Below are 12,935 nucleotides of genomic sequence, written 5' to 3'. Positions count from 1 at the left end.
ACAGTGTGCACAATAACTCATGAGACAGCAAACCCCATTGTTAGCTAGCCCAGGGAGCATCATATACTTAGCCAAGATATGCCTCCCTACAACTTTAACCCAGGCAATAACTCAGGGCTGAAGGACTGAAAAGCATACTATAGAGTCAGAACTCTCCTTAAAGTTTGAAATGGAGTTTTCAACTCTCAATATTTTCCTGTACTTAACTATGGGTATTTAGTCATCATCACTCTTGAAAGTGGCTCAAATTGAACATTCTACATATCTCCGGGTAGACAGGAGGCTGTGAGACACTTAAAAAACTTATGTGCCATCCATCAAGTGCTGTTCTTTCAGGCTCCATTGATTTTTATTATTAAGCACTTATTTCATTTATTTTCCAATTGTTTTACAGACTTGCTTCCTATTAAGTGTGAGGCTAACTGAAGTTACTTAGAACAGTTCTATGGTTTCCTCATTTAAGAAATTAGAATAATAGTTCTGGGTCCAACTTTAAGTAGCAGAAGATATTATTCAAATGTGTAAGTGCTTAAAATATTCCTATACTCATCAAAGTATTATTCAAAATAATATTAAAACATACGTGTGTGGGTTTATAAGTAAAAGCTAAATATTTTTCTGCAAAAACAAAATGTTGGAACTTACACTTGATAACAATTGTTAGTGTGCTTTAATTTTTATTAGTGCATTGTAATTATACATATTAGTGGGATGCATTATGCCGTATTCATGCATGCATATTACATAATTTGATGGATTTCATTCTCCAGTACCTTCTCTGTCCCTTTCCTCCCTCCCAATATCTGTTTGCTCTGCTTTACTGATATCCCTTCTATTATTCTTTTTATTATTATTAATTAGTGCATTATGCAGGATTCTTTGTGATGTATTTGGAAATAGCATAATCTGGTAGATTTCATTCTCCACAACCGGCCCATTATTAGTGTTTATAGATACTTGTTTTTACCACTTCCATTATTTCTATTGGTTACACAATATTTTATCACACACACAAAAAACACTCATGCTCCTTTTAGAAAATGAGAAAAATTGCTATATGGAATGAAAATAGCAGAGAAGATGTTTGAAAACAGTTTCAGGTTCTCAAAATTCAATGTCCTTAAACTTTATGTTAGACTACATTTTATAGTAAGCACAGGTATTTTGCTTTTTGCTTTCAGGTGGAGAAAAATTGTAAGTTTATGGACAGTAACGTTGGGTGACAGGGGAACTTTTGTGGATGCTTGTAGAATAGAAAAGAGATTCTGAGGTCTTTCTTGGAAAACTCTGCATGTTTTCTTCTTACAGCATAGCCACCTACTCTGAGGACTCTATGTCTTCCTTTAGTTAGTCCCAAATATGTGTCCCATTTCTTGAATGTTTCTTGGAACCAAAATTTTTTGAAGTTTTCCTGAAATAAACCTTAAAAAAACTATTAAAAGATTTTGTAATCTTCAACTTACATAAAGACACATTTCAATCACTATTTGGAAAAAGAAGTTTATCCAAATCTTTCAGGCTTTAAATCAAGGTCAAAGAGTGAAGTTCCAGTGTTTAAGGTATTCTTCAATTGTAAAGCATAATTCAAAGCTAACTTACTTCTCCGATGTTTATAATCACAGTAGGTCATTTTTTCAGACTGCTAGGTACTACATGTCATTCTAGGTTTTAAGAGCAGGAATGCCTTAGTTGGTAATTATTTAGACTACTTTTTTGGTGAATATTATTCTTTTGTACATTGAACATGCATCAAGACTGAAAGCAAGGACAAAAAAACAGTACCTCATTAAATGAATAATCAAAGTCCGCATTCTAGATTTTATTTTGCTGACTTTCTAATAAGCAACATTTTACACATTTCCTAAGGTTCATGATTTTACTAGGAATCAAGAAGTATGTCCCATTTAAGTCAGGGTTAAACTTGACCTGAGCACATAATCCCTTCAAGTACAATTTAGGTAAATAGAAGGTCATTTTCCCACTAATATTATCACGTGAGAAGTATTATCTGTACTGACAGTTGATCTTAGATGGGTATACTCTGGTCTTGCAGGAATTGTGCCAAAAAGTCTTGTGTAAGTCAGAGAAGTCACATGAGGTTGAACAGCACCCCAAACTGACTATTAAAGAAAGCAATAAACTATCTTAAATGTAAAGTTTAATACATTCATTTTAAAAGTTAATATTTGGAGAATAAGAGTTTTACAAAATATAAATTGGTAATGTCAATTATACTTGCTAATTTTAGGCCAAAATTGAGGAATGATTTCATTAAAATAATTTTTAACTATGTCTAAGACTTAGCCAATATATCTTATAATAAGCTCACTCATGAGTAATATTAAAAAGGTGGCAAGATTTCCAATTAATGACACAGTGAAATATGATTGAACCATTTTGATCTAATAAATACACTTCTATCACATCATGTCATGTAAATTGTGAAGATAGATTTGCTAGCATTCTTTTCCATTAAAAAGAATTTTGGAATATAAAAATACAGATGGTACTGGATAAACCACCAATCTGTGGCTCCATATTGCTATATAAACTCTTCTAAAAATCAGTGGCATTCTAATAAAGAAAAAAAAGTCCAAAAATAATTCATGCTAGGCTGCTTGCCTGATATTCAGAAAATACTAAATTAAAATGATATATTGTGTTTATAGCTAGTCTCTACATATCTATCATATAAGAGATGCCAATTTAATTTTAAAAGTAAGTATAAAACTTATTGGCTTCATGGTGAAAGCTGTTACATGTCACACAGTGCGCCCTGCCCCAGCTTCTGTGTATACTGCCAGAGGATAGACATCAGGTACAGATTTCTTTGGGGGGATTCACAATTCCAAGTCCACAGTTGTTTTCCTGGCCATACTCTGTTCATTACCAGATCATCCTGTGAGGTAAAGATTGATCCTTTACTGAATTCTAGATGAGTCACACTGACATCTCAGCTGTAGAGACTCCCATTGGCATGACTTAAGTATTGCTCTGTGACTTATCATTTTCCTGTTCTAAAGCCTTCCATCTCTTTCAAGATGTTAATCAAATCATGCACCCTAATGAGCATCCTGCATGCTGATTTCAACCGCATATTTTGCTACCTGAAAGACTGTAAACCATAACAGTTGGTGCCAAGAATGGTCTAAATAAATGAGAGGCTAAAATGGAATTTTGGAGTTTTGCCATCTGCCTCCAGCTGGCAAAGATGACCCCAATACTGTCAGGTGGAGCACAAAGAATTCCTGTGCAATTGCTAGAACATTTACCAGTTGCGAACTACAGTTCTATACCACTGGCAAGGACTGCAATAGCTGGAACAATTTGGCATTTGAGAAATATGTGGTAAATAGTAACCATAAGGATGGTGAGATTGAGTGGCTTTTGCAAAGCTTGAGAATGATTAATTGACAATTTAAAAACTAAATGTTAAAATCAGAAGCCTCATTGAGACTCTAATCTCATGCATTTGGAAAGCAGAAAAAGCTGAAGAACAGACATCGTCTAAAATAGCTGAGCTTAAAAAAAAAATCCAACTAAGGCCATTCTGTCAGGCTAAATACAGGACTCTGGTTTGATATATACATGAGAATATCTGAATGGATGCGACAAATATACTTAATCTCCAGATTTCCTGAACATTCTGATCTTGCAAAAATGATCTGTCTCTCCCTATTAAAACAGTACTTTCTAGTAAACCTGGGAACTCTCCCTTGCTTGATAGAGAGGTAGGTGTATAACAGGACAACATGCACACATCACAGTTTCAGCCCTTACCTTTTAACCTAGCAGTCAGGTCAATTAAAATAGGGTTTACTTAGAACAAAACCCAAATTTGTATCAAATAACACCAGCAGTCACCTGACAAAACAATGGAATGGTCTGTGTAAAGATACAGTTGAATTTCTGAATTAGAAACAGTCCTTGGCTAGAATGAGGATCCATCATCCACAATGCATCAGGCTCTTTAAGTTAATGGCAGTTGTACAGTATTGCTACCTAAACAAGTAGAATCCATACATCCAAGAAGTGAGAGGTCAGAGTGGAAGTCTTTCTACTTACCATTACTTTCAATGATGTATTTGGGAATTTGTGCTTACCTTTTCTTCAGTTCTGTGTTCTGCTGCTTAAGAATTCATCATTACCAAAGGAGTGACACTTCCTTCACGGAAAATCAACAAGAGTCTCTGTTATGGTTTGTGTGTGAGATGTTCCTAATAAACTTATATGTGAGAAAATTCAGGAATGTTCAGAGGTAGAATTATTAGATTATAAGAGCTATAACAGAATTGATGGGTTGATTCATTTAAGGATTCATAATTTGCTGGACTAATGGGCAGTAACCATAGGCAAGTGAGTCATGGATAAAGGAAGTAGGTCCCTGTGAACATGCTTTGATGTTTATATTCTGCTCCTGGTGTCTCACTTGCTCTCTGATTCCTGGTTGTCTGATGCAAACAGGTTTCCTCCACTATGTACTTACCCCATGATGTTCTGTCTTGAGGCCCAGAGCAATGGAGTTTGCCAACCAGGAACTAAAACACTGAAACCATTAGCCAAAATAAATATTACTCTTCTAAGTTTTTCTTGTTGAGTATTTTGGTCACAGCAATGAAAAGCTGATTAATACAGTCACTTGAAGTCTTAACATGTAGCTAAAATCTGGATATTTCAGGATTTTCATGCTAGAAAACCAGTGAACAGAAAGGATAATCATGGTAGCAGGCATGGTTCACCTTCATCATCAGGAGGAGTCAAGATTTTGTAGGGGGCTGGTTGAAGGATATCTAGCACGTAAGTGGTTGATTTGTGTCCTTTTTACTTCTTAATGCAACTATTATTCAATGACTGTTCAGCATGGCTCTACCACTGGACTCAACTCTAGGATCACTGACATGACATCCTCAACTCTAAAGCTCCCCATGTAATTGGGGGATTATTTCACCAGGGATGAGCAACACTTCAGCATCCTCCTGTACAATGCTGATTCCTTCTCTTCCCTTCTAAGGGTATAAATTCCAAGATCCCTTTCTAAAATACACTCTTCCAACTAACCTCCATAAGCAGCCTATTTTCCAGGGAATCCAACCTGTGTCCTGAATTTTTTCTTATAGAAATCATTCCCATTATTTATCACCAATTTTTGGCTGAGAAACTGTTTCATTTTAGTTATTGTCATTTTGAGTCTAAAAATTGCATTTTATTCTTTTTTATAGTTTCTGTATATCTTATGAGACTCCCTATGTCTTCATATATTAGAATTATTTCCTTATAATTCTTTAAAACATTCATACCATTTGGTTTGTGTTTGTCTAGAAATTCCAATTCCTGAGACATTAGCATATACATTATATAGTATACCTTCTTTTCCCCTTTCTTTCCTCCTCCTTCTCCTTTTCTTCTTTTTCTCCCTTTTTTGACTATAAACTTTAGTTTTCTTTCACTTGTATTTCTACTGATTAAAAATATAGAATATTTTGGTGTGAAAACTATAGAAGTAAATAGAAAAGTAGGGGCGATCATTGGAGGAGAGGAAATGAATCAGGGCAAAGGAGGAGGAGAAGGACAAAGAAAATACTTAGGAATGATATTGGCAAAATTATATCGTCATATCAGGTGTTCATTTACGGATATGTAATAATGAATCTCACCATTATGTACAATGATAATGCACAAATAAAAATATAAAAAATCTATTTGATATTTTGGGAAACACATTCAATGTAAAGAATCTGGATCCTGTTAGAATCTTCAAAAAGTATAGGTTCATGTTTTAGCAGTCAGATCCATACTTTCTTATCAATGAGTTAAAGCAATACTACAAGGAAAAAGTGTCGATATGCATTGGTTTAAGAAGAGAAAATCTATGGACATTTAATGAGACATTTACATTTAGGATAAGGGAAATATATTAATCCATTAAAAGTACTTAGCATAATATCCCCAAACAGGGAGCCTCCAAAGCCTATGTCTGATCAATAATTTCTTGAATTTAAGTGAATTTGGCTTTATGATCAGTTTGTAAAAATATGTAGAAATTCAAATTGTTTTCTCAGTCCTGATAACTTCAATGGACACAAATTTCAATTTTTACCTTCTCTGACATATTGTAAAGTTTAGTTTGGATTTTCTAGTTTTAGATGTCAAACATATTTCCCTCTAAGGTATGGTTCATACTGCTTTCCTTGTCATCTCACTGCCAGAGATGTTCATGAGGCTCCAGTGAGCCCAGCTTACTGTCTCTGTTCTACTTTCTTATCGATAGCAGCTAGCTGGATTATTCTAGGTGACTATCCTGCATAGATACATGTAAAAATTTCTTTTTGCCTTGAACCTGTAGGGGAGCCACACCTGAGTTCCCTACTTAGGGGATATCATGTTAGTACTTTTGATGGATTAATATATTACCCTTATTATATCATAAATGTAAATATCTCATGAAGTTTTCATAGATTTCCTTTTCTTTGAAAATCAATGCATATAAAGACTTTTTCCTTTTGTTTTCCTATAACTTATCGAAACCTCAAATGTAGTTCGTTATACAGAGATTATTTTTGAATTATTGCTTTTGTTTTGTTTATTACTGATTTTTTATATTGTGTAACAACTTTTACAGAACAGTCTGTTCAGTCTGTTTTCTTGTACTTTTTTAAATCTGTTTTTTGGAAATAAGGATTCTACGTTAACTGGCAGTTGTTGAAGCCATGTTTTGCACAGCTGGATGTTGAGGGCTGCCAGGATTGTTTGTTAAACACTATTATATTTTGAGAATATTTTAACCTCTGTGTTTCCCACTTTTGAATCTAATTGAGGAATTGTGATACTCTGAAAACTATACTGCAAGATTAGCAGAAGCACCAATTGTTCAAATAAATTTATTCCAATATAGTTTCAGAGGTACATCAGGTTTTTCAAAATACTGTACTTTTTTTCTACCAGTTATGAAAATACATTTGAAAATATGGAAGAGAATAGCATCCACAAGAAATAGCCCAGAATCAGTGAGTATGGAAGGTGAGACTGGTGTAATATTGAAGAAAAACAGCTGGGTGTGGTGGGGAATCCCTCCAATCTCAGCATCTTGGGAGGCTGAGGCAAGAGGGTTGCCTTTTCAAGGTCAGCCTCACAGAAAATTACTGAGACCCTGTCTAAAAATAAAAAAGTAAAATAAAATAAAATAAAATAAAAAGGGCTGAAGATATCTCCTAATGGTAGTACACCCCTGGGTTCAGTCCCCAATACCATTCGAGTAGTGGGGAAGGACAAAAATTTGATGAAGTAATAGGTTGCAGAAAATCTTCCATTTCTTTCTATTTGATCAGTCCCTTAAGTAGGACTCAGATCTGCAATATCTCTGGATTCTCCTTCCTTCTCAACAAGATACTGTTTTCTTACTTTGTGAGGCTAATGCTTTCTGCTTGCTCAGAATAACTTTCATCTATTCCCTGCCCCTCTTTCCACCTGATGATTGAAAATCTAAATGTGAAATACTGAGAGGGAAAGAGTCAGAGACAGAGATGGGAGAGATAGAGATACAGAAGGGGGATAATATAAACATCATGATACTATAAACATCATGAAATCAGTAGTATAGGCATTTCTAATTTTTTCTTCCAGAAAGTAATGACGGTCTCCCTCTCTTTCACTAAATACTTGACAAAGTGTTTTCCATGAAAGGAGCTTAAGAATGATGCAAAAAAAAAGCACTAATAGTAACCTGTAGAAAGAAGCAATTAATTCTGCATGAAACAAAGATAGGAGAAGACACCTATTCGCAAAGCTTTATGACTTGCTGGCATTCAAGTTGTACATTGAAAGATGTGATTCTTCATTTTTGATGAAATCTATTCATGCAATAAATAGTTATTGGATATATATATTTAAATTGCCTCAGTACTGAAAAAATAATACTGATGAAAAGAGAAGTGTTTCACCTATATTGAAGGAACTTGCTTGGATATGGGTTACAACATTTCTAAAGTAAGCATGCATGTATAATAAACAACAATTTGAAGGGCCATGCAATCAAAATATGGTGTCATGGCAAGGAAACTGATCTAGATGGAAATTTCTTTTAAAAGGTGAGACTGGGTTGAGATGTGATTGATGAGAAGCTTTCCATTAGTGAAAGGAAAGGCAATGGATACACTTACAAGCAAAGACTTCAGAGTGCAAACAGAAGATAAACTTTGGTTGATGGGGACTCATGAAAGCCCAAACCACCAAGGAATTAAGTCAATGGGATATCTAAAAGGAAGAAGGTGAAGAAAACAAAATGTTCAATTAAAAAAAAAAATAGAAGCAAAGTCCACATCTTTCTAACAGAATGGAGATTGAGGAAGTGCTGCTGGAGTCAAGGTTATACAAAAGTCTTTTTATTCTGTAATAATAACAATGATTACATCCCTTTTAGCTATCAGTACATAGTAGTAAACTTGTGTGTGTGTATGTGTGTGTGTGTGTGTGTGTGTGTGTTTATTCTTACAACAGTTGTATGAACTTGGAATTGCTTGTATTCTTTTGCTCATTGAAAACTAAACCTCAGAAGTCATCATTTACTAGCTACATATCTTGACCAGTGTTTTATTTGCTGTGAGAAAAATCTGTCTAGATAGAAAGAAAAAGAAAATATTTCCATTTACTGGAAAAGTGTTTGCTTGATTATTGGGATTTGTCCTTAACAGACATCAAAACAGGTACATTCTAGGACTGGGGTGTAGCTTAGTGGCACAGTGCTTGCCTAGCATATGCAAAGCCCTGGTGGATTCCACCCTAGCACCACCACCACCACCATCACCACAATGATAACAAAAAACAGATCATATTCCTTTATGTGAATGTAGAAATTATTTATTTACTAAAGAATTGCATATAAATGAGAAAAGATGTGCTCATTTTGACTCCTAAGCAGAACTTTTTTTCAACTTTGTTGTTTTTAAAAAATAAAAACAAAACAAAATGCCATATTTTTGTCAAATATATATGCTGTCATTACATCTCAAAAATAGAGAAAGCCCACATCAAGTATAAGCATAAGCCACAATGAATAAATATGATCACACTAGCTGGAAGCAGCACTTTATGAGCATTCTCTACCCGCTGAGAGAATCCCAGTCACAGAATAACACATTGTCTTTCAGCTACTAACATTTGATTTTATAAATATTCATTTTTTTTTTGTGAGTGAAAATACAAATGTCTCTTGTTGGATTCTTCTCTCACCTTGGATGCAAATAACGATTTCCAAACCTATCTGTAATTTCAGTATGAGATTATAAAACTTTTACAAAGAAGAAGAAGAAGAAGAAGAAGAGTGAGATTCAAATTTGGAAATGCTGTTAATGTCTTGATGTCAGACAGACAGGGTTTAAGTATATGCTTGCGTCTGCACTAGATGTTTAAACTCAGGAAAGTAATTTCGTTTCCTGAAGCGTCTAACTTCAGAACTAAAAATAAACATGATAGCATCTTGGAGAAATTTTTGTTAGGTGTGTTTTATATATGCAACCTACTAACATAGTACTGATAACATCAAAGGCACTCAATAGCATTTACTTCATTTATTGGTATCATTGTTTTTAATCATAGAATAACAAGGTTCAATTTTGTGTCTTAAGGGGGCTGGGGATGTGGCTCAAGTGGTAGCGCGCTCGCCTGGCATGCGTGCGGCCTGGGTTTGATCCTCAGCACCACATACCAGCAAAGATGTTGTGTCCACCGAGAACTAAAAAATAAATGTTAAAAATTCTCTCTCTCTCCCTCTCTCTCTCTCTTTCTCTCTCTGTCTCTCTCACTCTCTCTTTAAAAAAAAAAAAACAACAACAAAAATTTTGTGTCTTAAGAAAAGGAATTTCTTTTCCAAAAAGGCTAAAAAGTAAAACTTATTCTTACAACCTATAAAAGTATGTTTCTAAAAAAATTGTTCACCTATTTAAATTACTATCTTTCTATTAAAAATGATTACAATTCTATTTACTATTCTAGTACATTTTTAAAGATATTATCTTACCTGAACACTAATATTTTTGTATCTGCATTATTTTTCTAGAAAAATAAAACAAATAACTAATAATTATAGGATGTCAGTCCTGCAGAAAAACATTTAACAAACAAATATAATTGCTATCTATAATTATGCATATGTCATTATATCTGAAAAATATATATAGTGCATGTAAATAGCTTTGCAATTACATATTGAATAATAATCATGAAATGTAGAAGAAATTCTGAAAAGGATACATATTTTCAATATTTGATACAGTGTTCTTGATCAAAGAATAAATTTAAGTATTTAAAGATAAATGAAATGTTGAACACAGTTTGAAGTGAATAATCTATGTTTAAGTATGTCTGAAATCCTATTAGCTATTCATTCTATAATAGTCCCTTGGATACCTATAACATATTCTCTCAAAGAGTTTGGCTTAAAATAAATTCAATATTTTCTTGTTATAGATGTTAGAAGCCCGAAGTCAAGGTCCACATTTCCTCTGGAGAATGCAGGGAATATATCCATTCCCTCTGGCAGCTTCTGGGGGTTACCAACATTCTTTGGCTTGTGATTGAATTTCTGGTTCTATGGATTTTTTTTTTTTGGTGTGTCTTTTCTGTGTGCATTACCAATTTCTATTGTGTTTAGGACCATCTTGAATGATCCAAGTTCATCTCCCTTTCTCAAGATCCTTAATCTATTTGTTGCCACAAAAAAATCCTTCTTTAAAGTAAAGTAATCTCCACAGTCTCCAAGGATGATCACTCATCCCATTACAGATGCTATTGAGTGGCTCTGACAAAATGTTTCTGGAGAAATGATTTTGTGGATTATCCCATTATCCTCAGTAAGATTCTCATTGTGATATAAAGAAAATGGTGTCACATGTTTCGATACAGCATTTACTAAACATACTTATCCAAGAAAGTATTTTTCTAAAACAAAATACATACTAATATCTTTAAAGGCAATATACATGGAATACATTTTTTGTAATGTCAGTCAACTTCCATATATACAAATATTACACTTAACCTTCTTAAAAATATGTGAATTTAAATTGTGCCTAACAGAAGATTATAGATATTTTAAAAATATAAAATCCTTAGCAAGAAGATTTATGAATATAGATAGGCAAAATCCTTCAAATAACCAAAGTCAGTCCCTAATGATTATTAAAAAATTATAATAAGTGATGTGATTCTCAATCAGATCCTTAATTTACAATGAATTACAGTGAGTGATTTATTTTTTTAGCAAAAGTAATTGTAAGGAATATTACTTTTGGAGATTATAGAAAACATAGCACAAATTTTGCTTCTTCTACTTAATTTTTATTTTGTCATTACTCATTCTTAAAATGTAAGCTAAGTTTTCATTGAGGACTAATTTATTACAGTCTGTTAACAGACACATTCACTTACACAAAGTGACATTGTACATTTTTGAAAATGGTTGTTGATCAGTTAAGAAGGAGTTATATATTTTCTGCATCATTTAAATAATCATTTCCCCACCAACGTTTTAGATCATCCACATCCTCTAATTCCTTTATTCACAATAAATCTGAATCTCTACAATGTACTTTTATGATGATCCTAACTGTTTTATGAAGGAGAGAGATAATGGAGAATCTGTCAAAACTCACTTGGACACAATAGGATTTATCATTATTTTTGTGTGATTTGTGTCTTCTCAGTGTGTATAGCTAGAAGGTAAAGAACAATTAAAAATCATGCTAACATAATATGTGTTATAGATGAAATAGTTAAGCAATGTTTTCTCTGTGAGCCTATTCACTTCAGTGCAATGAAATTCTCTATTATGAAACCTTGATAGGTTATAGAAATACAAAAGTTGAAAGTTTGTTATTTCTGCCCAGAAAGGGCTTAAGTTGAGTCTAAGGAAACATTAAATGCATAAATTTTCAGAGGGCAACTAATAGGATTCTGGCCTTTACTATCTCTACTTGCTTTTCAATGATCTGACTGACTATTCAAATATTCAGTAACCTAATGGAAAACAATTAACACTTTGGTATATCTGTGCAACCAATGCTATGTAGTACACAACTCAAATTGCTAACTTCTCTGGGCTGCAGACCAAAGCAGAGATCTTGGGTCACACAAATAAGTGTTCCTGCAGAGAGTGGTAGAGTTAAAGAATATTTCCAAAATATAGAATTCCTAGCTGCATAGAGAAGAGACAGAAATAAGGTAGCTCAATCAATTTTCCCCACTGTAGAAATAAGCAAGCAGAATAAAGGGATATCTTGGATAAAGTGACCTTACAAGGACTATGCCCTGCAAGTGACATTGGCAGCAGTGCCACATTGTGCTGAATATGAAAATTAAAAGATATAGTGAAATGCCTGACAGAAAAGCCCTGAGTTCTGTTAAAGATCTGATCAGAACTTTGTCTCTATGCAAAAGAAATGTTTTATCCACTAGTCCCCAAGTGAAGAGAAGAAGCAGAAGTCCCATGTTCTTACTCTTTTTCACAGGATAGTAACCTGGGTAACAGCAGGATGGACTCCTTCCATAGTGACATGCCATTCAATCTCAAACTATAGTAGAAATGCACTATTATTATTATTTATATCACATTATATTATTAATGCAAATAATTCTAATGTTCATAATATTGATCACTACACTATACTTCTCTCAATTACAATTTGCTGTGATCAGAATGTCTTTAGAAGTATTTAAGATAAGAATCAGCACAGAGAAAACACACAATGGTTTTATCTATAGAAAATTCTGTAGGAAAATCCAAGATGAGATATTTTCGGGGATGGTGGTATGTGAACTAGGAATTTGCAATGAAAGTCTAACAGAATTAACTTTCTTGGTTGACTTAAAAAATTTAGTCTGTTTCAATTCTTATTTAATGGACAGAATTAGTGCTCTTTGATAGCATCTTCATGAAGCAAGGG

Source organism: Ictidomys tridecemlineatus, chromosome 2 (assembly GCF_052094955.1).
Source record: "Ictidomys tridecemlineatus isolate mIctTri1 chromosome 2, mIctTri1.hap1, whole genome shotgun sequence".
Taxonomy (NCBI): domain Eukaryota; kingdom Metazoa; phylum Chordata; class Mammalia; order Rodentia; family Sciuridae; genus Ictidomys; species Ictidomys tridecemlineatus.
The sequence above is the reverse complement of the archived record's forward strand: the minus strand, read 5'-3'. Positions refer to the sequence as shown.